Source organism: Bos grunniens, chromosome 17, assembly GCF_055505025.1.
Source record: "Bos grunniens cultivar Pamir isolate PY7600 chromosome 17, Bosgru_T2T1.0, whole genome shotgun sequence".
Classification (NCBI taxonomy): domain Eukaryota; kingdom Metazoa; phylum Chordata; class Mammalia; order Artiodactyla; family Bovidae; genus Bos; species Bos grunniens.
The window spans coordinates 177,176-182,756 of record NC_141181.1 but is presented as its reverse complement, the minus strand read 5'-3'; the positions used below and the strand labels follow the sequence as shown (position 1 = coordinate 182,756).

The 5,581-nt window shown below is 35.5% G+C and overlaps 1 long non-coding RNA gene across 1 annotated transcript; it reads left to right on the top strand.

The window, feature by feature from the left end:
* Positions 1-1,568: 1,568 nt before the first annotated feature.
* On the top strand, positions 1,569-5,169 carry LOC147354900 (uncharacterized). The gene is made up of 4 exons (XR_015144092.1): positions 1,569-1,641; positions 2,401-2,494; positions 3,456-3,568; positions 5,131-5,169. It is a non-coding gene; the product is annotated as an uncharacterized LOC147354900 (long non-coding RNA).
* Positions 5,170-5,581: the final 412 nt, after the last annotated feature.

Genomic DNA, 5,581 nt, shown 5'->3' with positions numbered 1-5,581 from the left:
GATCTCGGGCTTCTTATGAAGGTTCAACAAGGGAGTCAGACCTCGCCTGGTGTTGAGGCATGGAACTCTGCGTTCCTCTCGAGTTTTCAAAGGGGTGTCAGGCCTCCGGTCGAGTTCTGGCGGGGAATTTGGGCTTTTTCAAGAGCATAGGCAGGGGCGACAGGCCTCCCATCCTGCTGTGAGGGGATACTCCATGTTCCATTGGAGCCAGTGCAGGGGAATCAGGACTTATCTGGAGTGGAGGGGGAACTTGGCGTCCTTTTTCATTGTAGCAGGATCCGCGGGATTCCACTCGAGATTCAATCGGTGACACAGGCCTCCTCTTGTGGTGGGAGGGGAAGTTGGGATTCCTCCTGAGTTGAAGCAGGGAATGGATCCTCATCTCCAGATGAGGTGGGACACACGATGCTCCTCTCAACTTGTGGCGGGAAACTCGTCTTTCATCTCGAGTTGTATGGGGATCTCTGGGCCCCCTTGCTTTGCATGAAGGGAGTCAAGCCTCCTCTCGAATTTTGAGAAGAACTAGGGATTACTCTCAAGGCGGTGCACGAGAAAAGGGCGTCATTTCGCGTTGACGGAAATCTCATGGTTTGTCTCGAGTTGTGGCGGGAGGCTTGGGATTCCTCTCCAGGTACCACGCGGAACTCAGGGAGCCTCTCGTGTTGTCTCAGCAAAGTCAAATCTCCATTCGAGTTGTGAGGTCGAGCGCAGGAGTGCTCTGGAGTCATGGCAGGGGGATCAGGCCTCACTTTAGATCACTTCCTCTTCTAAATAGTTTATGTATGTGGTTAGTCTGTCATGTCCAATTCTTTGTTATCTCATGAACAGTAGCGTACCAGGCTCTGTCCTTGGGATTCTCCAGGCAAGAATACTGGAGTGGGTTTCCTTATGGCAATACTGGAGCCATTTCCTTGTCTAACATACATTATGTAAAGTCCATAATATAATCTTCCAAACATCCCACTGAGGTTGATGCTTCCATTGTCTCCATTTTATGCATGGAGAAACTGAAGTACAGAAAGGTTAAGTGATTTGCCAGGACACACAGCTCAGAACAGATGGAACTGTGACACAGGCCCATGCGTTCTGGCTCCTGTGTAGCTACTGCCTCTCACACTAGTCTCTGAAGCATCAGGTTGTCACCAACAGCAGTGTTAGCTCTTGTAACCATTGGAAGATCTGTGGTCATTTACATATGTGAATATTTAAAGTGATGGCCGATGTGAAGCCTGGATTAAAAAAAAATTTTTTTTTTACCATAAGGTAGTTTTTTGTCTTTCCCTATTTGAATAGTTTATAAACTTGTGTGTTTATTTGAGAAAATCTGATTTAAAGCATGGATGGTGTTTTTGAGTGCTAGTGGAGAGGTCAGTAACCTGCAGAGGGCAGACAGGAAGTATTTTCCCTTTGTGGACTGTAAGGTGTCTGTTGTAACAACTCATCTCTGCTGTATGGCAGGAAAGCAGCTGTTAACAATATGCAGACAAAAGAGACAAAAACCAATGATGGCAGATTTACTAGGTTATTAGTAGTTAAAACAGTTGTTTTTTCTTTTTCTTTTTTTTTTTAGTTGCAAGAAGCACCAGATCAACTTACAGAGGCTGTGAGATGTGCTGAGAAAACACAGGATCACGTCCAAAAGTACGATTTAAAGCAGCGTAGAAAATAAATATAAAGCAGATAAACAGTATAATATGAGAATAGATCAATAGTGATAATAAGCAAATTATCGTGAAGCTGTATAACATTTCAGCTTTGAGCTGTTTTGAGATGCATAATTTCCCCCATTATTTCCATATTTTTCACATTATCCACAAGTGAAAAGTGAAAGTTTTAACTGCTCAGTCATGTCTGACTCTTTGCAACCCCATGGACTCTAGCCGTCCAGGCTCCTTTGTCCATGGAATTCTCTTGGCAAGAAACCTGGAGTGGGTTGCCATTCCCTTCTCCAGGGCATCTTCCTGACTCAGGGATCGACCCTGGGTCTCCTGCATTGTCAGCAGATTCTTTACCATCTGAGCCACCAGGGAAGGCATTAGTCACAAATAGAAAAACAGTACAGTGGCCAAATCATCTACTTTTCAAAATTCAAAGAACCTATGTAATTGAACCTGCAGATGTTTGTTTAAAAACAGTGTGATATTTTAAAAATCTATGTTTGAAGGAAATCTGTGGCAGTCCAAGGGTTAAAACTATGCCTTCCAAGGCAGAGGGTGTGGGTTTGATCCCTGGTTGGGGAGCTGGGTCCCCACCTGCCTCACAGCCAAAAAACAAAAACATAAAATAAAGCAATATTTCAGTCAATTCAATAAAGACTTTAAAATGGTCTACATCCAAAAAAAATCTTAAAAAAAAAAAAACCCATGTGTGAGAATAATTATTTTAAAATCTGCATTTTAGGCTTGAAATAGAAAATGTCAAGTTACAAACTACAGTCAAAAAGCAAGTGGGCAAAATTGAACAACTTCAGAAAAACCTGTTAAGTACAAGATCAGTAAGTCAACCTCTTAATTTCTGTCATACTGAGAAAGGATTTTAACTTTTTTACTAGTAATATATAAGAATATTTTGGACAATATGAAAAGTCTCATTGATTAGCTTATTGTATTTTTATTGATACTGCTTGCTACTAGTACCTCTGTAGAAGAAGTCAATGGAATTCATAAAGTTAATGATTTTTATAGTAAGATTTTAATTTAAAAAATTGTGACAGTCCAAACGCAATATTTTATATAGACCACATTTTGTTTATTCATTCATCTGTCAATGAAATTCTGCCGTCTGACTATTGTTAATAATGCTGCTTTGAACATTGGTATACAAACATCTATTTGAGTCCAGAAATTTGAGTAATGATTTGATTGAGAATTTTGAGTTTCTTTTGTAATACAGATCTTTCTGTGAGATTTCTGAGAATGAATCATTTCAAATATTGTAGTTTGTTCTCTTCATTAAGAATGAACACTATATCTGTATAGAACCATTTTTCTGAACGACTGTATTTTTCATTTGTTGGATTATTTTTTAAGAGATGGGGGTTGCATGGAAATTTTTCAAAGATTATTTTAGTAAGATGTGACTTAACAAAACCTGGAATATCTTGAACCATTGATGAAAATGATTTTAGAGCATCTCTAGAAAGTAAAATGTAAATATAGGCAGTGTTTAAAAAAACTTTCATTAACATTTAGTATTTTATGTGTAAAAGTCTCTATTTTTAACAAGTAAATGTTGGCAATTTAAATTCCAGAAAAATGATGAAATGAAAAAGCATTTTAAGTTGTTTTAGGAAAAGGGATCAATTTTGAAATCTGTTATTGGCATCAATCAGGTTTAAAAACTGTGTTTACTATAAATTCATATTAACTTGTGAACTCATGAGAAATAATATTTTTAAGAAAGAATAGTCTCTCTAGGTGTTTAAAAATAATTTTCTTCAATTGTTTTTTTCTAAGTCTGAGGATGAAAAGGAACAATTAAAGAAATACTTTGAATTAAAACAATCTCTGGAAAATAGCTTGGACCAAGAAAAGAAGAAAAACAGTGAGTTCAAAAAAGAGATTACTGGGTAAGATTTTAATATTTCTGATAATCTCAACTATTAATAAAAGTATAATTTTATTTTATTTAAAACCTTAGACACAAATTCATTTTTTAAATATATTTTCATAATTGAACACATTATCCTATTTCAAAGTTTACTGTGGAAAGTCAGCACAATCTGAAATGTTTTTGAGTGCAGCAGTGTTACACTTATCTCTAATGATTTCTAAAACAGTAACAACCGTGCCTCTGCATATAGTAATGTCACTCTCTTCCTCATCATCTATGCTGAATTTTTACTTCTGCAAAGTATCTTTGTTCTTTTTGGTAATGCTGCCTTCTTTTAATTGTGTTCCTTCCCTTCATAATTCAGGTAATTTATTATCTAAAAACCTACCTGTGTTACTGTTGAACAACATTAAAAAGTATCTTGATTTGGCTTATATTTTCTTTTTGCCCCAAAGTTTTAGTTATAAAATGTACATACAAAAATCTATGTGTAACTTAAAAAATAATAAAATAAGTGACCATGTTTTGATCAGTAAGATAAAAAGCTACTTCTGTATTTTTGCTGAGTGCAGTTAACCCTCATCATCTACAGATTCAGCCAACCCAAGATCAAAAGTATTCAGGGAAAAAAAATTGAGAAAGTTCCAAAAAGCAAAACTTGGATTGATCTCAAGCTGGCAACTATTTCCATAATGTTTACACTGTATTTATAACTATTTACAAAGCGTTTACATTGTATTAGATAATGTAAGTGATCTAGGGAAGACTGAATGTATAGGGAAGATGTATTTAGGGAAACCTGAGCATTCGTGGATTTTGTATCCACGGAGTGTTGGGGGATTTTTGAATGAGTCCTCTGTGGATGCCAAGGGACAATTATACAAAGGGTTCTTCTCTGATTCTCATTAATATTTTTTCTCTTTTAATTTTCTCTACATTGCTTTGCATTTTGTTAACAATGTGCTGGGCAAGATGTCTACATCTCTTAAAACAGTCTTGAAGAGACTGGTACCCTCTCTCTCTCTTCTGATTTCCTTTCTTCTAAAACTCTCAGCCTGGGTTATTTCCTGCTTAACTCAGGCTCAAAAGATTTTTCTTTCTTTTTTTTTTTTTTCAATTTTGAGTCAGAATCTTGTTGGTTTTTTGTATCTACTTCCTTTTCTTTTTGTAGAGGCTGTGGTCAGTAGGAACAAATATGTCTTGTGTCTTTTCAAAAAACATTCATATATAATATCTCTTCATCTTTAGCTTAAATACTGATTTCTGGTTTATAATTAATATTTAATAATAAATTAATATTTCACACTAGCATGCTACAAGTTGACATTAACTTATTTATAAGAACTCATATATTACATATATCACACACAGTATATTTTAATGTGATAAAATTTTTCTTCATAATATTTATCTAAGATTAGAATTTAGTTATGCTTTCAAGTTATGCTTATGTTAATTTGAACAATGAGAAAGGATTATAATTTATAGATTTGTTTGTTTTATCTGATAGAACATATATCTGTTTAATTATTAAATATCTGCTCTTAAAGAACTTACTCATTCTATACATTTCTACAGATTTAAGAAACTCTTAAAAATGACAAGAAGGAAGTTAAATGAATATGAAAATGGAGAGCTTAGTTTCCATGGAGATTTAAAAACCAGTCAAACTGAAATGGATATTCAAATTAATATGCTAAAACATAAGGTAATTTTTAATCAGTTTTAGAACCCCAAAATCACTTAATTTGGGGAAATATAAATCATTCCATGCTTTGATCAGTGAAACACAGATTTGTCTACTAATTTTTTAGGTTGGACACCAGTAAAAAAGACAGCTTTTCCCTATATCATTTTGAGACAAAAAGGGCACACGCTTGGCTCTCTCTGTCCTGAATCCTGGCTGGTGATCTGAAGCTGAGCAGCACAGCATTAATGACTCCAAAGCATCTGTTGTTTTTGGTGACAGGTTTGTTGAAATCTAATGGACATACCATGCAGTTCATTCATTTAAACTGTACACTTCAGT